The following is a 27,255-nucleotide window of genomic DNA, read 5'->3' as shown; positions in this document are numbered from 1 at the left end:
AGGTACATACAGTCATCTATAGAACAGTATGATAGAGACTGTGGTATCAAGATGTGAAGATAACCAAGCAGTGTGCATCTCTACTTCCAAGTGAATGAAACTGTAATATCTTGACAATAGGATATTGAACTTTCTGTCATTGCCTATACCTACAGTGTCAGGATACACTTAAGTAGCAGAATGATGACTTATAACTGTTCTGGAAGGATTATATTATTGTGATAATAAAGGGGAACTCAGAGCAGGAGAATTAGGGCGAAGTGGAGGGAAAATTCTGAAGCCTATGGAATTGTATTATAAAATAAATTTTTTTAAAAAAGTAAATGTTTGTTGTGGAAAAGTCAAACAATTGTTTGACTCTGGATGAGCGTCCTAAGATTTAGATAGAAATTTGTAAGGAATGAAGGTAGTCAGGCACACTAAGAAGCTAAGACATGTGTTTGCCTATAATTGTGATATAGCAGTAGAGAAGTACTCCCCTCAATTCTCCCCAAGAGTCAGCAAAAGATATGGTCACCATTTGTGCAGGCAAACATAGACATGAGAGAAGACAGCATTTGAACCATGTTTTCTAAGGTGTATGTGAAGTACACAGAACTGTCTTAACCCTCTTCCAGAAAGGCTGCCCTGTGGGGCTCTTAGGAGTGTTGCTTGGCGACTCAATGGCTGGCATCCTCCTCCAGACCTCATCTTGGTTTTCAGCCCTCAGCCAATGACTGAGCGAGGCAATGGAGGCTGTGGCCATCATCTTCTCAGATTGGTCTCTAGGCACTGACCGAGATAGGATAGCACATATGATGGTGGTATGATAGCACAGCCAGTTCCACTCAGGTCAGAAGTCCCATGACAGAAAACCTTTCTGGAACTTGCCATTGGGCTGAATTTCTCAGGAATGTAACATTACAGAAAAGATTCCATTGTGTTTTCTTGCCCTTTTCTCATCTTTTTTTTTTTTTAACACCTCTCTCACAGGTTTCCCAGAAAACCCAGTCCTATAATCTGTAACATTTTCCTTAAAAAGTTATGTTCATGTGTGGTCTGGAAATTGATAAGCATCAAGCTATTTTTAAAAGACCCCAGTTTACATCTGAAATCAAGTCATCTAATATTGTGATGTAGTACATGCAATGGGCCTCTGGAAGAAGCCAGTATGGAGGCTCACAGTAGAAGTCCATTTGTTAGAGAAAAAGACCAACCAGAGCATGAAAACCGTCTGCTGAGCAAAACTCCCTTTGAAATCCCTGTTGCTCCTGGGCAGTCATGGACAGGATCTTTTTGTCTTTTTAGCCCTCTGCTTGGCTGCAAGAGTGAAAGGAAGCAAAAGCGTGAGCAGGGAATTTATGAGGGTAAATATAACCTTTGGTTTGATGCACAGTAAGCTGACAGTTAAAGGTGTATCATGCTAGATAAATGTCAAAAGCCAAATAAAAGCCCTGATAATAAGCTGTCCAGAGGCTAAAATCCAGAACCCTCAAGCATGAGAGGAGGATTAGTCTTTAAAAACAAATTTTAACCCTAACTGAAACAGTCCAAGGTGTCTTAGAGTTGTGTGATACACTCCAACACAGGGCCTGGGGAATGATGAGTGTGGAGGGAAGGAAGTCGGGGGGTACTGAGCCAAGGCAGAAAATATATGCCACCACACCAAGGTGGGATATAGTTATTTAGAGTGTATTAATATTGGTATAGATCAATACCCTGTAAATGTTGTCATGGACCTAATTGCATCCCCCTCACACACACCCCAGAGTTCCCATGTGATACTCGTAATATTCTATACCTCAGAGTGCGACTCTGTGTGGATACAGGCTCAGTCCCCAAGCATACTCTTGAAAATTCCCCTAGACCAATATGACTGGTATTAAGTTTATGGAACACTAGATGTTTAGCTGCAAAAGGCTCACATGCAACATTGTCATTGCATTCCTTATGATAGCAAAACCTGATAAAATAATATCTATAAATTTAGGATTAGACAAGTTATGATAAATGCTTATTATGGGCATAATAAAGGATGAAGCATATAATTTATAAACTATACACATTTATATTGTCTACAATAACGAGTATAAACAAATCAATATGAAGATTCATATACAAATTGCCAACTACAAATCTGCAATGATTATCTCCCATCCTTTTGATTAAGCTGACATCTTAATAGTTTCTGAGTTTATTCTAAAACTTTCTGGACTATTTCTGTCGTTAAAACCTCAATCTGGAATATTTTAGAAACCCTGGGATCTTTTCTCTGATGGAGCCCTTTGCTGCTACTACGGCAGGACACTTCCTCTCCACTCCTTAAATAAATCCCACTTTACACCCTGAAAAAAAAATCCCTAACCTTATGTCTAATTCAAAGGCTCTCCTGTAGTGGATGGGTTCCTTTATTTTTTTCTTATTTTGGATCTGAAAGTGGCCAGACACCTGCCCTGGAACCCTTCCTCCATGTATCTAGTTCTTTGGCTCCCAGACTGTTGAGATGTAGGATGAGGGAGGCCTCTAGATAAGAAAGTTAAAGGGGCAGACTATTTGGAGACTATCACTAGCAAGAAAAAAAATCCTCTGTACTCATGGCAAAATTGAGTCTCAGGAAGACTGCAGAGTGCTTGTGGCCATGCACACGCTAAGAAGGACATTCTGGCCCCCTTTCCGCTCTTAGTTTGTTCCCTCTGTTATCTTTCCCAACACCTGACTTTAAGGGTGCTGGAAGGGCCCAAGGTTCGAAAACTATAGAATAAATACTTCCATTTACTGGCAATGAATCTTTTCCTCCAAATGCTTACTTTAATTTCTGCAGGACACAGTCTTCCACTTACTGTTTGCCAGAATTGGATTTGTAAAGTGAGAATGTTTTCTCCACTTGGACATGTTAGCAAAGGGATGCCAGTCAGTCCTCACCAAAATGGTCTACTTATATGTCAAGGTAAAAAAAAAATCTTACAAGAAAAAATAAAGTGTTTTGTGAATTTTTGGCCATTCTAAAGGACGAAATGAAAATGTATGCTGAGTGGACTCACAGAGTGTGTGGATTATTAAGTCAGCATGCTATGAACCCGAGTGGGTGGACTTTGACAGGGCACAGATTCTCTGGAGGTTAAGAGCTCAATTTCTGTTGAACTAATTTTCCCATAGTGCTGTCACTTGTCTCGTGTCTTGGGTTTGGTAGTGATAAGACAATATGCAGCCCATTATTCAGACTGAACACTACATTTTTTTGTCTTGCTTTCTGCCAGATGTGATTCTGAGCATTTCTGAAACTAAGCTGGTAGAATACCAAAGGCTGTGCCTTATGGCTTTCAAATTGTCTCAGCCATGATGGGTTCAGGCAGGCATATTGACATTAGAAAGGATTAGTGGGGCCCAGTGTGGTGGTTTAGCTGCTTTATGTCCTCGCCTTGAATGTGCCAGGATCCCATATGGATGCTGGTTCTAATCCTGCAGGCCCCACTTCCCATCCAGCTCCCTGCTTGCTGCCTGGGAAAGCAAACAAAGATGGCCCAAAATCTTGCTCTGCACCAATGAGGGAGACTCCAAGGAGGCTCCTGGCTCCTGGCTTCGGACTGGCACAGCTCTGCTGTTGCAGCTGCTTGGGGAGTGAATCAACAGACAAATCTTCTCTCTGTCTCTCCTCTTCTCTGTATATCTGCCTTTCAAATAAAATAAATCTTAAAAAATGTACAGTCCTATGAAATTTTCTGTTGTCTCCCAAGAACTTGACAGAGGATGAAAAACATCACAGGCTTGGAGGCACTGGCTTACTACCAGAGTGCTTTTTGGGGAACTATTGTGTGACTGCAAAAGAAAGGGCTTTCAGAACTTTCTCTCTTGCATCCATGACAGTGTGGTAAAATCTCAAGTGATGAGTATCGGCTTTAAGACCTGCATTCCTTCTTGAGAAAGACTCAGATCCCTTGTAGTTTGGGTACTTGTAATAATCATGATCTCCTTTCTGAAACTGGCATGCTCTTCCTTTCTGGCTTTCTGTCACTACTCTATCATTGATTGTGCAGTTTCCACCTTTCTGAGTGTTTGACTTAGCCAATGTTTTTTCTATTTCTCAGGTGCAAGGTTTTGAAAACTAGTGTATAACCTGTCCCTGCATTGGCAAACTAGTCTTGAGGTTTGTGATTACAGGGTGAACCATTGGATAATTAGGAGTATTAGAAAGGAAAGAAAAAGAGAGTAGCTTCTCTTTAATATCCTGTGCTCTATTCAGATGCTATGGAGAGGTGCTTGCTTCAGCAGCACATATACTAAAGTTGGAACAATACAGAGAGGGTTAGCATGGCCCCTGTGCAAGGATGACAGGTGCTATGGAGCTGTTCACACATGAGCATCGCAGGTGAGGTGAATGCTCTGCTTTAGGGGACAAGCTCTGTTATTTTCAAATTGCATATTTTTGGGGTTATTCATGTTATCTGACTTTGGGAGCTGAAATTTTCAAATGTAAGTGCACACATGAGTGTACATATTCTGAAAATTACCCCACATAAATTTAACATGTAAACTATATATGTACAATATATACAAAATAAAGAACTCATTGTGAAAGAGTTAATTGAATTATTCTCATCACACTCTCAGAAGTTGGAAGCTTGGATAACCCCTTGCAGAATTGTTTTATCTTCTTCTTCTTCTTCTTCTTTTGTTAACGTTGGATGTAATATCTAGACCATTTATAATCATGTCCCCTATGTTTAAATGCCTCAAAGTCTTCCATTCATTGTCCAAATACTTGAGGAGATTTTCCCTCAAGAAGGTTTCAAGCTGAGTTTTCTTTTTTTTTTTTATAATGATTTATTTTTATTGCAAAGTCAGATATATACAGAAGAAGAGAGACAGAGAGGAAGATCTGCTGGGATTAAAACAGGTGCTTATATGGGATCCCAGGACACTCACAGCAAGGACTTTAGCTGCTAGACTACAGTGCCGGGCCCAGGGTTTAGATTTCTTTTTCTTTTTTTTTATTAAATTTATTCATTAATTACATTGTGTTGTAATTACATAGACTCTGGGATTCTCCCCCCCACCCTCCCCCCATGGTGGGTTCCTCCACCCAGCTGCATAACCATAGTTCAAGTTTAGTTGAAATTCCCTCCCTGCAAGAATTTGCCAAGCATAGAGTCCAACATCCCATAGTCCAGACAAGTCCATCTACTTATTGGGAAGACCCTCTCTGGTCTGAGGGCAGAGTCAGCAGAGCATCTTCCCGGTTAAATAAAAGCATTAATATACCATCTGCAACAATTAACATCATTAAGCTGAGTTTTCAAAGTGAGGAATCTGGGTGGAATTGTCTGGCTGACAGAGTTCCCTGTGAATGGGACATTTGAGATGGCAAATTCAGGAGCAGAGATGGAGGAAGGAAAATGCAAATATTTGCAGAGTACGGTCCAGGCATCTCTTGCCAATGGCAGGACACCCCAGTATATCACAGTCACTGGTTCTGTGACAGAGTTTAGACCATTTTTAATACGAGTGCAATGACTTTTAGAATAAATCCAATACATCTGATGCACTTATGATTTTTCTTACGCTTTTAAAAATTATATAATTTAACTGTATCCCCCTAAAACTGTATCCTGAAACAATCAAGAGCTATGACTGTTGTTTAAATTATTAAAAAGACTCTTTTTGTGCCCTATAGCATGTAAGGAAAACATACATAAATGTAAAGCAGAAATTAAGTCATCCTAAATCTGCATCCAGATGTGAGAACAATCTGTATAGTATTTGGTTTACCTTTTACCCATGGGTAAATGCGAAGCCTTGTGTGTGGCTCCTCCTGCACGTTCTCCACATGTCAGCAGAGTGAGGCACATGGTGACACATTCTGTGTACAGAGGAGTGCACAATATTGACCTGACTCAGCTGATGTCAATAGGTCTCACATAGGGACTTTTCACAGTGTTGGCTGTGTATGCTTTCTCTAGTAGCTTGCAGCATGAGACTTTACTTTCTTTCTAAACCAAAGAGCAAAATCTTAACATTGTTCAGATTTTTACAGGGCAAAAAAGATCAGGGGCCATTAAGTTAAATTAAAACAAAGCAAAACCCAAGATCAGGCCCTTGTATTGCATGCACTGGGTTCATAGCCCGGCTGCTTTACTTCCCATCCACCTCCCTGCTTGTGACCTGGGAAAGCAAATAGAGAATGACTCAAAGCCTTGGGACTTTGTACCCGCATGGGAGACCCAGAAGAAGCTCCTGGCTCCTGGCTTTGGATTGGCTCAGCTCCGGCTGTTTCAGCCAATCCAAATCTCTGTTTATCTGCCTTATATTAAAATAAAGAAATCTTGAAAAAAGAAACCAAGCCTATTTTTTCAGTTACACTTTGAACCTCTAGAGTAGGCAGCTGTGTGTGTGCGCGCATGTGTGTGCATGTATGTCCGTGTGTTTGTGTTAGTTGGTTAATTGCCTTGGTTGATAGAACTCAGGCAATGATGCTACAAATCCGGATGCCTTCTGTTAGCCTGTGTAATCATAGCTGATGTTTTCAACTGTAGTTCTGCTTTGTGTCCCCCACTAGTATGTCTTCACAGACGTATAGTAATCCGTGCACCTGCTACCTGATAATGATACACAGTGTGTTACGATGATTTTGTTTGCAAAGAAAGAATTTCATACTCCTCAGCCTCTGTCCTCTGTCCATGATCTATTATTTCTGGCACTGTTGATCAACTTTAGAATATTTGACATTTTGCTTGGATAATGCTTTGCTGGACAAGGACTTTCTTATGCAAATTGGGAGTTTAGCAGCATCTATTCACACATGTCAACAAGATTTACCATATGTGACAACCAAAATAATTCACAGGCAGTGCAAAAATATACCATAAGGAAACAAAATTGTTAAATATGGATAGATTCATGTTAGTGTACACTGACTTTGGTTCTAACATTCTGGAATCTTGTGTTTACACTTAATCTCATGATGTGGTTTCATACCCTTAAAGCTGGATTAGTAGTTCTCAGTACTGGAACACTGGAACCATAATCTGTATATTGAAAGAGATCTGAAAATTCTGAAAGTCCTGGATGGCAAATATACCCAGAACTTGGGTCAGAAGTGGAGCCCACAACATTTTTGTAAGCTGGGTGATTTTGAACATGATTTGAGTGTCCACATCAAGTTTGTTGTTAGGCATAGAGTTAAGCTGATATTTACCTGCCATCATAAAGGTGGCCATCAATCTGGAGAGATACCTTGCACAACCCCTAATATATAGCTGGGCCTTTTAAGAGTCAGTGAGGAGTCAACCTTGAGGTGTGTGGTCATTTTCTTTTTTTCTGGTAACCAGCAAATGTATTCTAGCATACTAGAATACAGTGGGTTCGGGTTTTATTAAAGGTATAATGGGTTCTAGGAAGTTTTTGTGTTACTTAACAAGTAAAACACTTTTTAAAGTTAAAGCTAAAAGCTTAAAAAACTTTTCCTCTTAAATATTCATGTAGATGAATATAAAATGTAGCATGAATACAGTATAATCACAGTGGTGTGTGTGTCACACATACACATGCATAGATGTGCCTGTTGAGTGCTTCATAGACTTACAATCAATGATCCGCAAAAATGTACTTAAAGAGATAGATGATAGTTTTGACTGTAGTGTGACCCTAAAAGAAAGTTAGTCTTTAGGGCATGCCTGGTATTATAGCCTGGTTGTTAAATCCTCTTCTTGCACATGCCAAGATCCCATATGAGTACCAGTTCATATCCCAGCTGCTTCACTTTCTGTAGATTTCCCTACTTGTGGCCTGGAAAAACAATTGAGGACAGCCCAAAGTCTTGGAACCCTGCACCCGCATGGGAGACCTGGAAGAAGCTCCTGGCTGTTGGGTTTGGATGAGCTGCGTTTCAGCAGTTGCAGCCACTTGGGGAAGGGACCAGCAGACAGAAGATCTTTCTCCCTGTCCCCCTCTCTCTCTGTAAATTTGAATTTCCAATAAAATTAAATAAATAATAAAATATTAGACTTTTTGAGGAAAAACTGACCATTGCCAACATATCTATCAGCCTAATCCCTACAAGTTTTTAAAAAAGATTTATTTATTTTTATTGGAAAAACATACATACAGAGAGAAGAGACAGAAAGATCTTTCACATGCTGATGCACTCTGCAAGTGGCTGCAACTGCTGGAGTTGATCTGATCTGAAGCCAGGAGCTGGGAGTTTCTTCCAGGTCTCCCACACCAATGCAGGATCCCAAATGGGGAGCTGGGTGGGAAGTGGAACAGCTGGGACACGAACCAGTGCTCATATGAGATCTGAACACATGCAAGGTTAGGATTTAGCTACTGAGCGATCGCACCATTTTGATATAATGGGGCAACCAATTAGTTTAGCATATGTCCTGGGATTTTGTCTGCTGAAAATAAATTTCCCTCTGCATCCTGGAAATGACAGTATTTTCCTTTGAAATACAGGCTGTATTTTGTTTCTGCTGTGGGCTATGAACCATTGTGTCCTGTTCCTGCCTCCAAGTATAGCCATGGGTCTGTGATACGAGGCGGTCTAGTTGTAATGTAGAGTCACTCACAGCAACAATCTGTGGCACAGTTTGAGAAATTGTAATCCTCCTCTGGAATTTTGTGTATTGGAAGTTGTAAGATAGCACCTCTTGAAACTCAAGCCAATATGTCTATGTAAACTTCTAGCTGTCAGTTATCTTCCCAGATGGTATGTAGGGAATGCCCATGAGCATTAGAAAGAATGAAGCTGGCAGAAATGGAATATCAACCTTAGTAGTAGCATTTTTAGATGTATTTCAAGATGATAACTTGTCTGCATGACTGTGATCCAATAAGGGAAATTGCTTCACTATAATTTTATGCATTCCAGGTAAATTACATCTGGATTTCAATTGTATGCATTGCATATGATCATTTTGTGTTCTATTTTCTTGCTACCATCTATATGGAAGAAAAGTAGCTCATATTAAACCTTCCTAAAATAAAATAGAATGCTACTTTTATGTGAGAAGTTAGATACGTGTTGGTATTCTCTCTTTTCTTGTTTTTGAATATACCTTTGTATGTATTTCTTGTCTGTTGAAGCCAAAAAGCATCAGATGTCTTAGTAGTCACACTAGCAAAGAATCCGTCAAGCCACATTTTGTTTCATACTGGATTTGAAAGTAATTAGACTTATAACATTATAAGTTATTAATAGTCAAAGGATGCTTGAAGGTTATCTTATGCTTTGAGTCCAAACTGCATATGTGGTTGACAGGGAGACATACAAGTGTGCAGAGATCAGCTAAGGTGAATGTGATACTCTAGTGTGATATGTTTATGGATTGGGCAGATTCAGAGTTCGATATTCAGTATAATCAAGACCAGTTGTGAGTTGGTCCTGTATTGCTTACAAAGTGCACACTTACTTGGTGAAAATCAAATGAAAATATATTTCCCTTTACAGATACCCAGAAGAAAAATAATGTTTTTTTCATTGACATAAGGTCACAGTTGCCTGCATCCCAGGGCGGTCTTCCTAAGGTCACAACCTGAGAATGTAATCCAGCTTGGTGCCATCCTCCTGGCGAGGGATACAACTGCAGGCCACTGTGGATGCTGGTGGGTGTCTCTGACTTCAGATGATTCCCATACAGCACCATATCCCTGCCAGTGAAATGTATTTAATGGGAAATGGACAGACCAATTTTCCTGTATCCCTTTATTTAGGTCTTACATGGTCTCCTCAACAGAAATCTTTTTTAATGCCACATAATCTTGAATGAAAGTTTTCATACAGTATTGATTGATTTTTGTTAATTTGGGACATTTTATGTCCCAATTGTGTCAGTACCTAGAAAAAAGAACATGGAAAAGAAGAATTTCTAAATGCAACCAAATTCATGTCATTTATCATAAATAATAAGGTAGAAGTAATGTTCAGTATTGTTGTCATTGGTCAGCTAGAATGAATGTCTCCTATTGGGAAGGGGAAGCTTTGTAGTGCTTAGTCAGACCTGTCAAAACTTTTGAAATTGTGGGAAAGATAATAAAGGAAGATTATAGGTACGGAGTTTGCTGGTTTCAAATGTCACTGAAACATAAGTATAACTATTTTTCATAAGTATATACCTGATCAATTAACATCACAGTTCTTAGCTGTGCTAAAACCATTTTACCATCTATTTTGTAGGTTCATTCAAATGATTTTTGAATTTTCAGGGAAATTGTTTTGCATCAGAAGAAGAAAAATCCTTTCAGTGAATCATTAACAATAATAATCTCTGTTCCAATATCAGATATACTCTCTATAAATAAAACATGTCTGCAACCAATTTATACACCTACATGTATGCATATAATTTTAACTGGCATGTGAAATAGAACTACTATGGATAATGAGATTTATTTTATATGATAATATTACTGAATTAATGTTACTTCTATTCAAATATTTTATGTTGCCCAGATAGGATAATCTGCTCTCTTCCAACCAAAACAGAATACTTTGTTGGGTTTCATTCATGGTAAACCTCTCTTTATACCTTGCTCTTGATTCAATGGGATTGGTCATCCAAAAGTCAATGAAATGCACTGGTGGGTTTTTAGGAAATGTGGAGGCATGAAACTATTGCATTCAACCTCTTCCAAATACATCAGCACTCTCAGGGTATAAAGAAGCAGTAAGAAGGCCGGAAAAAAGACCAAAAATAATAATATAAAAGGAAGGAGAAAATGATCTGGAAACAGACTTTATCTTATCCATCTTCCCAAAGTTTTCTGTTAATTCAGAGCTTAGTGAGAATGTGGTTCAAGACATTTTCCTTCATACTGCCACAGTGTACTGTTTGTCTAGCCACTGTGTGGCTACTCGAAAGTTTGTATTGAAAACTGACCCGTTAGTGCGATTACATTTCGCTATCACTTTCAGATCTCAACACACAGCTCCCCAGCAATCATCCACAATGAGTACTGTGATTGCTGAAGACATTTGTATTTCCTGTCATGCTAGGAACACTGTAGTTAAAATTCTGGATTACACAATTGACTGCAGCATTTCCACTAGTTTGATTTTATTTAACTATTAAAATCTAAGGCTTCCAAGAGAAGGAAAGCTGATTTTCAAAAAGGGATAGAGAATTCCCATTCACTTGTTTGCCCTCCAAATGTTTACAAGGACTCCAGGTAGGGCCAAAGTTGGGGCTTATAATTCATTGCAGATTCATCATGTGGATGACAAAAACCCAACCACTTGCATCATCACTATTGCCTCCAAGGGTCTGCACCAGCAGAAAGCTGGAATCAAGAACTCAAGGTAATATGGAGCACATGCCCCCAGATATGGGACAAGGGCATCAAAATCAGTCTCTAACAACATTCAGGCCAGACAGATGCCTTTGCTTACAAAAAAGGTCATTTTTCAATAATGCATCAGTAATAGTAAAAGTCGTGTAAATTAGACTCCTGTGTCTTTTTACCAGAAAACCTTATCACATTGAATCACACCTCTGGATGATTTTGATTTTATCCTTTCTGGATCAGAGTAGGGAGCCTGAAATTAACCCACAAAGTTACAGCATTGATTAGTGACAGAATTGCTCAACAGTGGATATAAATAATCTAGTCAACAAATGGCGCTGTGAAAGTGTATGTATTATGTAGAAGAATGAGAGTGGATTCATGCCTCTCACCATATGGAAACATCAACTAGTGATGGATTGAAGACCTAAATTTAAGACATGAGACTATGAAGTTTGTGGAAGAAAACCTATAGAGGAAACACTAGCATGTTGGTTTAGGAGATGACTTCTTGGATGACATACCCAAAGCACGATAAAAAATATAAATTAATGCAAATTATCAAACTGAGGAACTTTTGCACATCTCAGGAAATGATCAATGGAGTGAAGCATTCAACAGAATTGGCAAATACATTTGCAAACCACATCTGTAATAAGGGACTAATATCCCGAATATATCAGCAATGTAAAAAATCAACAATATGAAAACAACCAGTGCAGATTAGACAAATGGGTAAAGGACTTGAACAGATCTCAAAAAATAAAATAAAACAAAAACAAGTGTCCAACAAATGTATGGAAAAAAATTCTCAACATCACTAGCCTTCAGGGAAGCTCAGATCAGTGTTACCTCACTCCTGTCAGCACGGCTCAACCACTGGCAAAGAGAGTAACAAATGCTGAAGGGGATGTGGAGAAATGCCCACACCTATCCACGGTGAGTATGTAAATTAGGCAGCCACTGTGGAAAGCAGTGTGGAGATTTCTTAGAAACTAGAAATAGACTTGCCAAATGACCCAACAGTCTCAGCTACTGAGACTTGGAACACAGTGAATCCAAGAGAAAACTGCACTAGCATGTTTATAACCATACTGTTCACAATAACAGAAATCTGAAATCAATGTAAGCACTTACCAGCAGATGGATGGATAAAGAAAATGTGGGATATATGCACAGGATGTATGTCGGCAGGATGGAAGCTTAAGGGATCCAATCATAAAGTCACATCAAGAAAGAAGAAAAGTGGATGATTCAATACGATCAGCACATATTGTGCATATATGTTAAGGTGCCATCCTGTAGCATTATGTTGTCTCTTAACCAAAATATGCAACTATTTTAATAAACATTTGGGAGGGAGTGGGCCTAGAAGTTATTGAAAGTCTAATTGTTATCCTAAGAACAATAGGACAAAATGATTTAGCATAATGGAATTTGGGAGTGGCCTGACATAATTAGCATTGTAAGAATATTGCTCTGGGGCCCGGCGGCGTGGCCTAGCGGCTAAAGTCCTCGCCTTGAAAGCCCTGGGATCCCATATGGACGCCGGTTCTAATCCCAGCAGCTCCACTTCCCATCCAGCTCCCTGCTTGTGGCCTGGGAAAGCAGTTGAGGACGGCCCAAGGCTTTGGGACCCTGCACCCATGTGGGAGACCCGGAAGAGGTTCCAGGTTCCCGGCTTCGGATCGGCGCACATCGGCCCGTTGCAGCTCACTTGGGGAGTGAATCATCGGACGGAAGATCTTCCTGTCTCTCCTCCTCTCTGTATATCTGGCTGTAATAAAATGAATAAATCTTTAAAAAAATATTGCTCTGGTTATAGGAATAAGATGAGATTAGAGAAAACCAAGGTGAATATAGCATTGTAAGTTAGGAGTGCATGTTTATTTATAATGCAAAACAGAAGTGTCGAGAAAGCAGACTCATTTGTCTATAATCTATGTGATCTTGAGAAAATCACTGTGTAACAAGTGAAGGTGGAACATATGAATTTAATTAAATACATTTTAGCAATGTTCCACAGTCTATATTTCAGCTTCTGCCACTTACTAAATCTTAAACTTAACAATGTTATGTAATTCACATATTTAGAGTAGAAAAGCAAAACTATTTTAGTCCTTTTAGATAATCGATATAAGCATGACATAAATATTCAAAAAATTTTCAGTTACTACATTATTTTAGAAAGTTTTTGGTTGAATGAATTTATTTTATTCAGTAGATGACCCACTTAAAAATATAAAAGATGCAAATTTTAGCTAAAAATAAAGTTCCATCTACTTGTTACAAGATAGACTGTGGTGTGTATATATATCATGGAATCCTAGTTAGCTGTATAAAAGAAAGAAACGTTGTTGTTCACAATGATGTGAATGCAATTGGAGACCTGTCTGATAAATAAAACAAGCAGGTTCCGAAAATACAGATATCATATGTTTTCCATGATTTGTGGTGACTAATAAGCAGGAAATGACATCTTTAAGATTTGTATATTGTTACAGCTCTTGTCTATATTCTTTAAGGATAGTGGTTTTCCTACTTAAAGTGGGAGAAAAACAAAGTTCCTAAATTCTAATTTAAATTTGAAAGTTTGGGGAAAATATTTAGCACATTGCAAAAGGTGACAAAAATATTTATATCTGTACTTAAAGCACAAGGAGAGTATAAAACTGTAAAATAGCAACTGCATGATGCGGAAGCTGCATAGCTTCTGACACTATCCCTCACATCAGCACACATTATGTAGCCTCTACCTGCATCCCAAGAATGGAATATACAGGCAAACAGCATCCTGGTAGAAAAACAGTTTTGATCTTGAAGAACTCTCTGTGGTTACGCACCTGGGATGCAGCAATAAACAAGCTTAGTCCTGTTCTATAGGAGTAACCACCCACCACTCTGAGAATTTTGTAACACTTGCAGAAAACCATTTCTTTTAATTCTCCTAGTGTCCCTACATGGCACATGTATTTTGTTACATCCAAGCTAATAGTATTTTCGATTTCTGAATAAAAATGAGAGTTTTGACCTTTTACTTAAATGTTTATCCAGAAAAACAACACAATGATGATTATATCATACTATAGAATTAGTTTTACAAAAGGCTGGAAATTGTAAAAAGGAGACCAATGCCAAGCTGCAGTTTTGAAGTAAAATATCCATATGGTAATGTTATCAAACATCCCTACTTGTGACAAGCCTTCCTAGTAGAATTTCCTAGATATAGTCAGATGTTTCTTAACAAAAACAGCTTTATTTAAAATTCCAAGCCACCTTTCAGTGAGCTATCTCACATATTCAGATGAATAATATTGAAGTAAGGAGTTGTACAATATTAATATCATACTGCATGTGACTAGCAAGCCAAAACAGCAGGAAGGAAAAATATCAAAGATTCCTTAGGGGGCTGGATTTGTCTCTGAAATTGGAGTTTGTTTTCTACAAAACTGTGAAGAGAGAAAAGGGTATGCCTGCTCCCTTCAAATTGCTGTTTTTCACTTTTGTCCTCTGCCTCTCCTCAGAGTGGCCTCTTGCAGGTTTGGGGACCCATATATTTATGGCTCAAACCCCACATCCACATCAATATTTTTGTTTTTAAAAATAATGCACATGCAAGATGACTGTGGAGTATCTTGTAGTGCCAGAACGTAAAAGAGGGCTCCAAAAAGAAACAGTGATGGGAGAATATCAACAGGAAGTCCTGTGCCAAATAGAAGAGATCCCTGTGGCCCAAACTAGAATGATGTGAGAAACAAAATGATGTTGGATACTAACTCACGGTTTGGTATAAATATTCATGTGTTCATGCTGATATAAATAAGTCGTTAAAGAGATACACAAGTGAGGGAACCTGGAGAAACCACCAGTGAAGCAGAAGCATGAATTCCACAGGTACCTGGCCCTCAAGAAAGTGGGGCTTAAACCTCCACTGAATAGAGTGACTTCTCTCCCAAGGGGGGAGTGTGGGAATGAGTTAGATGGCAAGTGTTCATCATGCCACAGTAAGCATGAGCAGGCTTTCCGTTGACTCCACCTACCCAAAGGGGGAAAAAAGCACTAGACCACATGGTTGTCTGATTTTCAATTTTTGAGGAATCTCTAGTTTTCCACCATGTCTGTTAAGTTTCATGCCACCAGCAATGTAGGAAGATCTCCTTTATTTTTTGGTAATAGCCATGTGAACAAGTGTGATGTGGTTTGACACAGTGGTTTTGATTTGTATTTCATGACAGTTAATGATGTTGAAGTTCTTTTCAAACCCCTTTAGCCTTTTGAATATCTTCTTTGAGTTCCCATTTGAGTTATTGTCCATTAACATATTAATGAATCCATACATGTTCTGAAATCTTTTGATGTTTTCTCTAGGTTTACATCTGTGGCCACTATGCTGTGTAATTCTCTGATCTTGGGCTTCCACATCAGAGTAATCTGGCTTCATTTGGTGAGTTTGAAAGTAGTCACATGTTAGAAAGGTAAAGACACATTGATATTAACTCATCTTTGATGGTTTGGTAGAAATCGCCTGTGAGGACATCTGCTCTGCCTTTTACTTGTCGAGTGAATTTTAATGATTGGTTCCATTGTCCTATAAATTGTGGACCTGTTCAGATGTTGTTTCTTCATGATTCCGTCGTGGTAGACTTTATGTTCTCTACACGTCTTCTAAGTTAGCCCATTACTGGTTTACAAATTGCAATAATATCTTGTGAGTCTTTGTTTTTCTCTGACAATATGTAACAGTCACAATGCACAGAATCTAATTTCTGATTTTATTTGCTTGAGTCTTCGGATGTTTTATTTTATGTGTTAACTTGACTTAGTTAAGGGAAACCTGTGTAACTGTTGGGTGATTGAAACCATCTGATGCTTGATTCGGCAGAATGATTAAAGAAAAATTTCCCACATCCCATCTATTGGAGGCCTAGGGAAAATGGAATAAGTAGAGGATGGGTACATTTCGCTTGCTTCTGGAACTGGGTCATGTATGCTTTCCTTCCCTGGAGCCTCAGAACTCCTTTGTCTCAAACGTTTAGAACAAAGCTGAGCCCTCTGTTGGTTCCCATGGTTCTTCTCAAGCTTTGAACTCAGACTGCAGATATGTAAATGTTGACTAGGACAAAGTATTCCCTTTTGATTTTTTAAATCTAACTAAAACCTGCCAATTTTCTTACTCATTTCAGGAAATCAATTCTTATTTTCATTCACCTTTTATATTGTTTTCTAGCTCCTACTCAATTTATTTCTGCTGTCATTTTTCTTCTTTCTATTACCGTTGTTGCTGGTTTATTTTTTTCTGAATGTGTTAAGATGTGAAGTTAGGTGAGAGTTTTGTTCTTTTTTGACGTGTTTATCCTCTGTAACTTATCTTTTAGTGTTTTTTGTTTTTAATAAATTATGTTTTTGTTTTGTTTCAAGATTACCTTTGAAAACATTTTTTGGCTTGTTGTTCAATAGTGTATTACTTAATTTGTACATTTTTAATATATTTTTTTTCAGTTCCTTTCCCCACTGCCCCAAATGAATTTTAGTTTTATAATGTAATGGTCAGAAAATATAATTGACAATATCTGGGATTTTAACTCAATCACTATGTATTTTGTGGTCTTAAATATCTACTGGAAAATATTCTGCATGTTTTAGAAATGTATTCTGTGGTCACTGGTGGAATGTCCTGGATATGTCTTTTAGGTACATTTTATCTAAAGTGTAGCTCAAGTTCAATGTTCTTTATGCTTTTACTGTCTGATTTATCCCTGCATCATTTGAGATAGGTATTTTTCACAAATGTTTTTGCATAGCAGCCTGTGCCTACTTTTATATATGTCTCATTTGTTTTCTACACTTAAGTGTTCTGATGTTAGGTTCCTACATACCTATAATTGCTATAATCTGTTGATGAATTGACACCTTTTCATTGTGTATTGATCTTTCATAGCTCTTGTACCAGGTTTTTTTTTGTGTGTGTGTGGTCTGCTTTCCCTGTGTAATTATAGTTAGGCCTGTTCTTTCTTGGTTTCATTTTTATGTGATATCTTTGTTGAGCCCTTCACCATCTGTATATGTGTAGCCATAAGTCTGAGTTGAATGTTGGTTGATATATGTTTATTAATTTGAGCATCTGAGTTACATTTAAAGTAATTATCAGGGATAATGATTTACTATAAACATTTTATTGTTTTCTGGAATTCGGGAACTTTCTTATTTGCTTTCATTCTCTGTGGTGCTCTTCTTTTGCACATTGATGGTTTGCTGAATTGGAATGCTTTTATTCCTTTACCTGTTGTGTCTCAACTGTAGTTCTTGATATCTACCATGGAATTTATATAAAACTTTATTTATAGATTTATATTAAATTTATGTCTACTTTAGATAATGTAACTTGTATTTGAATATATAAAAAAACTACCTTTGCATACCCTCCCTTACTATATATTTTTTGATTTTACAGTGAACATATTTTATATTTTATAAGCATTAACAAATTATTTTAACTATATTTTAATGCTATTTCCCCATTATAGTGGATTTAAGTGATTTACATATTCCCCACTTATATTACTAGAATATTCTGAAATTGAGCATGTAGTTATCTTTACCAGTGTATTTTGTTCCTTAATGTTGTGTTGCTACTAAATAGCACCAGTTTGTTTCAGTTTTAGTATTTCATACAAGGCAGATGCAGTGGCTATGAAGTCTTTCAGGTTTTTTTCTTGTGGAAATTCTACTTTTTTTCCTATTTGTGACCCAAAACTTTTGTAATTGAAGTGTTTTTAGTTTATAATTCTTTCTTTCAGAACCTAGACTGTTTATTACATTCTCTGTAAGTCTAACATTTCTATTGAGAAATCTTCTATTGTCTCTTACATATTCCCTTGTATACATGAATTTCTTTCTTCTTGTCCCATGTAAGATTCTCTCTTTGCTATTTTATCTTAATGTTTGATCATAATTTGTGTTAGTGAAGTCCTTTTATGTTGAACTTATTTGGAAAGTTTTGAGCTTTGTGGCACTACATACCACTCTCATGTCTCTCACTTGAGGTTTGGGGAAATGTCAGTAATGTTTGTTTAAAACAACCTTCCCCTGTATTCTCCCTGTGTAATTCTCATAGTCTTAATGAGAATTAATCTTATTGAGAATCTTTACTCAACGAATCTAGAAAATGTTTTCCAATGTTTTTTTCCCTTTGATGGGATATTTTTCCCAAGAATTATTTATTTTTTATTTGAAAAGCATATTTACAGAGAGAAAAAGAGACAGAGAAGGAAATTTTCCATCATGCTATGTTGCTGATCCTGTTAATGCTTTAATTCCAGAAAATACACTTTAATATGCTTCTTCTTAATACTTCAGTACAAAGTTGTAAACTTTTCTTTTTTAAAAAGATTTATTTATTTTTGTTGCAAAGTCAGATATCCAGAGTGGAGAAGAGACAGAGAGGAAGATCTTCTGTCCGTTGATTCACTCCCCAAACTGTCGCAATGGTTGGAGCTGCGTTGATCCAAAGCCAGGAGCTCTGAGCCTCTTTCAGATTTCCCACGCGGGTGCAGAGTCCTAAAGCTATGGGCTGTCCTCGACTGCTTTCCCAGGCCATAAGCAGGGAGCTAGATGGGAAGCGGGGCTGCTGAGATGAAAACCCATGCCCGTATGGGATCCCAGTGTGTGTAAGGTGAGGACTTTTGCCATTTGGCTGCCCTGCTGGACCCTAAACTTGTCAGTGTTTGTTGAAACAGGTAATTTCACAGTCTACTGGCCAGTCAGCATCACTGAGATCTAGGTATTTAGTAGGTAAGGCTTAGCATTTTCAGCTTAACCCAGTTTATTACATTTGTGACAGCTTAGCACAACAATACTTCCTGGATTGTGGAGGGAGGGCACAGAAAGTCAGTCTGATCTTATATCCTGTTACAAGGAGACCTGAATTACATCACATGATTAAGAAGCCATGCATCTGTTAGTGTATGCTGCCCCTTTCGAGTTCTAAGGTCCTTTGCTTAGAGTCACTTTTACTGATTTGTGTTTTGATATTACAACATGGATCTGACTTTAGGGAAAGGGAGCCTAATTAAATTTGACATCATATCTTCAAAACTAGTGTTTTTAAGGATGGCTTTCATTAAAATGAACACTTTTATTAGATTAGGAAAAAGCATTATTTGTTCTGTAGGTAAGAGCTCTAATGTTCCTGAGTAACTGGTTGGCTTTTATAAGCAGAGTTTGATGACCAGAAGGAATATGTTTTCTTCTTTTCTGTTAAGAAATTACTGGCTGAGGCTGAGATCCTGCTCTAAAAACTAGAACACTTTCCATCTTGTTTTCCTATCTCAGTATTCTTTTTCTTTAAATTTCACTTATTTTCCTTTAGTATTTGTATATTTGTAAGTCGCACTGTATATGCTTGTTGGAACATGATTGCAAATAGTTCCAATGTCGTGACCAAAGTGTTCTTGTGTGACTTTATCCCATTAGGCTTTTAAATTATACAGCTTTGAAGGAACTGTTACATCTTTTTAAATGTGTTTTGAAAACTTGAGCAACTTTCTTAACTTGATGTGGACTTTTCCAAATGCATCATAAGTGCTAACTAAGCCCATTCTCTTGGTTCTTAATGACATCTTCTCTTTAGATTTTCCATGCATGCTGTGATACCCACTACACATGCTCCTGTTCTTACAATGTAGAGCAATATAATCTAGAATTATTTTGACTGGTAAATGAGTCATTAGAAAAGATCAGGAAATCCAGATGAGAGCCATGTTCTCCAAGGAAGCCAGGCACGAGAGTGGAAATTGTCCAGTTGTCTTGCAGTAAAATACACTCTTGTGAGCCTTTTTTTCTTGTCTATACAGAATTCACTTTCTGTACTTGTTTCAATCAGAAATGTAAGACAATGCACTTAATTATTTCAGCTTTTGTCAATGGTTGCCCCATTAATAAAAACAGGAACGCTTCTCAATATAGTATATATAAAAGATAGTGCCTGTCCTTGTAAACAAATAAAGAATAATATATCAGAGCATAACATGTCTGTTCTATCTAATAAATGAATTTACAGTTTCAAAGAACAGTAAACCTGTCGGAGGGAATTAAATGATATGTTGTCCCAGGAATAACTTATGCGCTGACATTTATGTTAGGTTGTTAGCAAGTTGTGAAAACAGAAAGCAGGGGCCTTGATAATAGATTTGTCTTTGATATTATTTTTAAGCTTGACTTTTGCAGAGATTAAAGTGGCAGGCAGTAAAATGTATCATGCAAACGTAAATGTGATATTTTTGTTTTAAGTTTCTCATGGAAAATGGTTTTGATATTGGTCTTTGAAGAGCACTTTATTTATAGTCTTTTAGCAACTTGGAGTGATTTCACCTTGGAAGGCAAGTGTGCACATTGCTCCAGCTTTTGTGAATCTGAAAATGTCACTGCTGTCATTTGTCAAATATGTCTGAAATCTGCCTTTTCAATAAGTGACAGCTCCCACTCATTTGGGGTGAAACTTGTTACTCGTTTTTATTCTTTCAGTGGGATGATTCAAAGTGAAAAAGCAGGTAGTTGAATTTTCATAACAGCGATGAGAAATTAATTTCATTTATATTAGAAATACGAAAGCTGTTATTTCAGCGCAAGACAGACTGACTTGGATTTCTGTTATTTTTATTTTACCTTGGGATGGAATGCATTTTATTGCATTCATTGAGGAGATTGTGTTTTTTTATACCTGGGGGAGTCTCATGGTGCGCGAGTTGCCCTGTCAGTGCACACAGATTGCTACCTGCTTCTTCACGGTTGGTTCCCTCCTTTTCTTTTCACAAGTTTCACTTCTTCTGCTTCCCTGTTAGGAGCCACACGATCGCATTCTCTGTCTTGGAGCTGGGATTTGCAGTCCTTGCAGGCGTGTCTTCAGGGTTCCAAGTGTTCCAAGTGACTGACTTGTCTGTTCCTTGGCTCCTGGGTTGGCTTCTCCAGTTAGAGATTGTATTCTCTGAGACTTGGCCAGCAGCCCTCACACTGTGAGTGATGTAGCAAGGATTAATTAATGTTTGCATAATATGTGGAAGCCCAGGGCTCTAAAATGCTTTATACATTCAAAATACTGCTTAGTTAATAGCAGGCTCAGTTATGAGAAAGCTGCTACACACAAGCCTTCCCCTTCTGCAGCCCAGTGACCTTTCCTTCTGTCCTCCCAATCCCATGGCATCTCCCAGAGGGACATTGTGTTTCTTTCCAGCCTGGATTTGCTTCTAACATAATAGATGCAGCAAACTTGGAAAGCATGTGCAGAAAAAAAGAGAAGGGATTTATTTATTTAAGTAATGCTTGTTCACCTGGAACATAATAGCAGCTGGATTCCTGCTGAATCAAGAATCTATTTGTTCCAGCAGGTCACCCAATGTTGTTTATCAATTTTTATTCCCTCTAACAGAATTAGGCTTCCAGACCATTTCAAATCAGTTTTCTCCCTTTCGTTTTGGAGGCTTTCAATTGAAAGGATACATTTAGCACAGTCATAGTGCATTATTTATTGCAGGAATAGTGGCAGCTTCTTGTCTGTTGTGTTAGAGATGAGCTTCCTAGGTTAGCATTCCCTGCCAAAGACACCAAGTAATGTGTAAATACCATGAATTCTGCATGGGCTCTGGTGAACAGCAAGTGTTACATCAGCTGCCTTACAGGTTCCTGGGTATTATAGTTATATAAGAGTTTGTTCTTGTTGTTTCTTAAAATATGTTGTAGTAATGGAATACAGTCATGTAGTTATCAACCTTAGATCTTAGACATAAAATTCATAACTGTATTTTATAAAGTTTTCTTTTACTCAAATGAAGCTATTTTCTGTTCCTTATTTTTCTGACATTGAATGTGGATGTGGATGTTAGTGGACACAAGGCACAGCCTTTTGTTTGTTCTCCTGAAAGCCAGTGGCTCAGGTAATTAGCAACTTCAACTGAACTTAATTAATAGTAGGGCGCAACTAACCACAGATGGGCAGTCAGTAGTTTATTTAGACCTGAAAGAGAAGACATTTGACTGTATTTTACTGATGGACACTATGGTGAATAAATTATGCAAGGCTCTGAACAAAGCTGTGTAAATACTCTCAAACGAAAGGGAGAATAGCTGCATGGTTGCTAGTGAAAATGGAGTCCCGAAGCAGAGGCGGACATTAGGCAGAGATGCGGGCCTGAAGACACGGCTGGAGATGTCCTGAGGCCATATCTGGTGCTGCAAGGACCAGAACCAGCATCTCTCTCTCTCATCTACAAGATATGACACGTAAATGAAAATAATACCACGATGCATTAACACATTGATCAGTGCTGCATTCCTTGACGTGGTCATAATACGGTCTTCATTGCATCAGTGAGAACATGAAGCACAGGAAAGATTTATGCAGCGAATCAAGAAAGTTCAGGCTCTGAAAGTCAAACGCAGGTGGTCTAACTCCAGATGGCAGCTGTTTAAAAAGCCTAGGCCACTAAGATCACAGTCACGTGCTGTGGGGTCCTAGTTCTGGATACTGTTTTGGAGCAGAATACTTACTCAGCCTTCCTGCGCCCCAGTTTCTTCATACTAATGCAGAAGATGACAAAAACACAGACCTCATAAGATTACTGAGAGAATTAAATGGAATAATGTCTATGAAATCTAAGAAGAACTCTTGATATATGATGAGCTTTTAATCTGAGTTATTTTAAGATTGCAAAGGATGGGGATGGCCAATGCTCTATTTTGGCACTGGCTTCCCATGTAGGCACAGGTTTGTGTCTCAGCTGCTTCACTTTGGATCCAGTGCTCCGCTGATGGCCAGGGAAAGCAGTGAAGGATGGCCTCAAGTCTTGGGCTTCTGCTCCCACATGAGAGACCTGAAAGGAGTTCTAAGTTCCCATTGTCAAATCAGCTCAGCTTCACCATTGTGGCCGTTTGGGGAGTAAACCAGCTGATGGAAGATCTCTCTCAGCCTCACCTTCTCTCTCTCTTTCCATAAATTACGTCTTTAAAAATAATAAATCTTTGGGCCTGGTGTGAAAGACCAGTGGCTAAATCCTTGTTTTGCATGCACCGGGATCCCATAAGGGCACCAGTTTGTGTCTTGGCTGCTCTACTTCCTATCTAGCACTCTGCTTGTGGCCTGGGAAGGTGCAAGAGAATGGTCCAAAGCCTTGGGACCCTGCACCTGTGTCGAAGACCAAGAAGAAGCTCCTGGCTCCTGGCTTCAGATCAGCTTGGCTCTGGCAGTTGTGGCCACTTGGAGAGTATGCCAGCAGATGGAAGATCTTTCTGTCTCTTCTCTCTGTAAATATGCCTTTGCAATAAAAATAAATAAATATTTAAAATAAATAAATAGATAGATAGATCTGTGTTAAAATTACAAAGAAATCAAACAACATGGAATCACCAAGTAATTAAAAAACAGTGAATAAACATTCATTTTACCAGAAAAATCAGTTTTAGTGGTTTGAGTTTGAGTTTAGAGATGTCAGAAACTATAATTTTGTGTATGCTTTTAATTACAAAACTTCTATGTTGGAATTCTTTTATCAGAGATAATACCGAGGTTCGGTGGTTCTCCAGGGTTCACAAGAGCGTTTCCATGTTAATTTATTTTTCCTACTCAATTCAAGCACATTTTGGAAAGATACGTTAAATGCAAGACAATGTGCACAGAAGGGTGAGTGAACATAAGAGAAGGGTGACAATCAGTGGATTGGTGATTCTTACAACTTCTGGAAGACTGGAAGCAGGTGCGTTCGTGAGAGCAGAAGAACTGGAATAGCTGGAGGCAAACTATCAAAAGAGCATCCACAGCCCACGGAATGTAGCTCGTAGACATTGAGAGACACAGTAGGCATAAAATAGCACAACAGATTTTCAAGGTTTAGAATGAAAAATACATGTAAATTAGCTTAGTCATTGTTTATACAGTGGGGCATATTGAAATAGTATCAATATTTTGGATAAATATATTAGAACATGTTACACTTAAACATTTTAATAATGTTTCTAGGAAATTCGAATTTCATGAAAAGCTCCATTGGTAGCCTATATAACATTTTGGAGGGAGAGCTATCATCTGCTGTTATGTAGCTATGTAGTCCTACTATACAGATTCCTAAAGATATTCTCTTGACTTAGATATAGAACATTACAGACATCAGAACAGAGCAGGAGTTCCTAAATGAGGTGTTTCTGAGGTCCATGTATAAGAAAGCTGGCTGATTTATTTCCATCCCTCAGCCCTGCAAACAGATTGGCCAAGATCTCCAGGGGATCCACTGTGGTAAGCAAGGTGCAGGAACTTGGCTTTTAAAAAGTACTGTCAGGGCCCAATGTGGTAGCCTAGCTACCGCTAGCGGCTAAAGCCTTTGCCTTGCACACACTGGGATCCCATATGGGTGCCAATTCTAATCCTGGCAGCCTTGCTTCCCATCCAGCTCTCTGCTTGTGTCCTGGGAAAGCAGTCAAGGACAGCCCAAAGCCTTGGGAAGCTGCACCTTCTGGGAGACCTGGAATTGGCTCCAGGATCCTGGCTTTGAATTGGCACAGTTCTGACTGCTGCAGCCAGTTGGGGAGTGAATCAACGGATGGAAGCTCTTCCTCTCTGCTTCTCCTCCTTTCTGTATATCTGACTTTGTAATAAAAATAAATAAATCTTTAAAAAAATGCTGTCAGGGTGCATAAGGGGAACTGGCTCTGGGAACAGAGCTACAGGATATAGTTCTTCCCATCCTGCCACATAGTTTTCACTTCCTTAACACCTGTTCCTGGCAAAGTTGTCAACCAACAGTCCCTGGGAAGACCTCAACAACTTTACAGTGAAATTGTATAGTATGTAAATGAACAATCAAGGGTCACCAGATAATTGAGGAAATTTGCACAATGAAAGGGGATGATCAAGGCAATAAGGTAATGTGGAATCAGCAGATGTATTTGAGATCAAAAGAAAGGAAATTAAATAAGGAAATAATTATTTGCAGAGGGATTTAATAAGAGTTTTAATAAAGCAAACTTTTTCTGGAAGGAATGATTTAATGTTCTGTAGTTCTATTGTCTATGGCCACTCCTACAAAGCAAATGGTGGGTCTGTCAGCTCTTCCTGTATCATTGTGTCACTCAGTGCATGGCAGGCTGTGAGTAAAATGGCTTCAAAAGAAACAAAAAAACAGTCAATGTGAAATCAGAAAATGGCGAGCCCAGAAATTAGGTGTCAGTATGTTTCAGCATAAGAATATTCAGAAAACTTAGAAGATAGAATTGAAGAAACCTTTCAGATGGTAAATATTGAATGCAAAAGAAGAAACCTGAAATTTGTCCATGGAGGAAGAAATTAATATTTTATGACAATGAGATTATCTATTTAGACCTAAATTTGCTTAAAATTTCTTGATTAATTATCTCTCTCCAGAGAGAGAGAAAGAGAAAGTGAAAGAGACTGAGCAAGCCAGAACAAAATCAGGAGACTGGAGCTTCATCTAGCTCCCCCTGTGTTTGGGCCATTTTCTGCTGCTTTCCTAGGAGCAGCAGAAGGGAGCTGGATGGAATGTGCTGTAGGCAGGACTTCGACTTGTGCTCACACGGGAGACCAGCATCACAGACAGATACTTAGTTGACTTCTGTTTAAATATTGTTTGTTGGTTGTTAAAGTTTTCGAGTTGATGTATAAACATATCACACATCAGAGTGTTCCGTGTGTAACCTGCAGTGGCCACAGTTACAGCTCAGATTTCTTCTGTTCTTCCACTGAGCCAGCTGCTGGGGTCTTTGCCCGCAGTTCCAGCTCTTGTTGGGTTCCCTCTTACTCTCTTTCTGCCTATTTTCTTTGTATCTCATTTTCTGTCTCTCCTTCCTTCTCTGCATCTCTTCCTCCATCTCCTCTCCCTCTTGAGATCCTTTTTCGTTCAAGTGACAGAGACATCCTAAGTGTTTGTCCCCTCAGAGAAGGCCAGGCATTGTGAATTTCATCAACTCTGTTGAGTTCTGCAGGGTGGTGGTATAGTGGAATATGGATATATTCTGTCTAGCTTTCTGATTTAATGCTTTTGCTTTGACAGCATATGCATGCATGCATACGCACATACATACATACATACTTAAAGCAAACCATGAAGACCAGACTTGGGTAAACAAGCCGTACAAGGTTTTCAGGCCAACTCACTGCAGTTGTGCATTGATATTTGGAAACTGAGTTAATAATTACCACTTGCTCTGTCTCTGTATTATTTTGTTTGCTCTAAATTTGATTTTCTTGTTCAAAAGAAGAGTAACAAATTCATGGTTTCGATGTGGATGTTTCTTGATAACTGGCCTGAGACTGTAGTACAAGTCCTTGATTATACTTTCATTTCTTAAGCTTGCCTTTATAATTCCCAGAGTAAGACTTACCTTTTTTACTCCTGATTTTGCAAATTTAGACTTTTTGTCTTTTAGTTGCCCTGAAAACCTGGAATTCTTGGGCTCAGCGTGATAGCCTAAATCCTCACCTTGCATGTGCTGGGTTCCCATATAGGTGCTGATTCATGTCCCAGCTGCTGCACTTCCCATTTAGTTCCCTGCTTGTGGCTTGGGAAAGCAGTCAAGCATGGCCCAAAGTGTTGGGATCCTGCACCCATGTAGGGAAATCCAGAAGAGTCTCCTGTCTCCTGGCTTTGGATTGGCTCAGCTGCGACAGTTGTGGTCACTTGGGGAGTAAACCAACAGACCGAAGATTTTTCTCTCTATCTATTTCTCTGTAAAATAGATAAAAGCACCAACAACACTTGTTGGCGAGGTTGCGGGGAAAAGGGAACCCTACTCCACTGCTGGTGGGGCTGCAGGCTGGTACAGCCTCTATGGAAATCAGTATGGAGAATATTCAAACAACTCAAAATCAACATACTGTATGATCCAGCAATAGCACTCCTAGGAATATATCCAGAACAATTGTTTTATGAGAAACCAACATGCACTCCTATGTTCATAACAGCACAATCAGTAATTGCAAAAACATGGAAGCAACCAAAA

General features: G+C 38.5%; 1 non-coding gene across 1 annotated transcript; it reads left to right on the top strand.

Annotated features, from left to right (window-relative positions):
* The first annotated feature begins 4,232 nt into the window (after window positions 1-4,232).
* On the top strand, window positions 4,233-4,339 carry LOC118758119 (U6 spliceosomal RNA). Its single transcript, XR_004995545.2, has one exon. It is a non-coding gene; the product is annotated as a U6 spliceosomal RNA (small nuclear RNA).
* The last annotated feature ends 22,916 nt before the right edge of the window (window positions 4,340-27,255 follow it).

The sequence above is a fragment of the Ochotona princeps genome, chromosome 18, assembly GCF_030435755.1.
Source record: "Ochotona princeps isolate mOchPri1 chromosome 18, mOchPri1.hap1, whole genome shotgun sequence".
Taxonomy (NCBI): domain Eukaryota; kingdom Metazoa; phylum Chordata; class Mammalia; order Lagomorpha; family Ochotonidae; genus Ochotona; species Ochotona princeps.
This window is presented reverse-complemented; position numbering and strand designations above follow the sequence as displayed.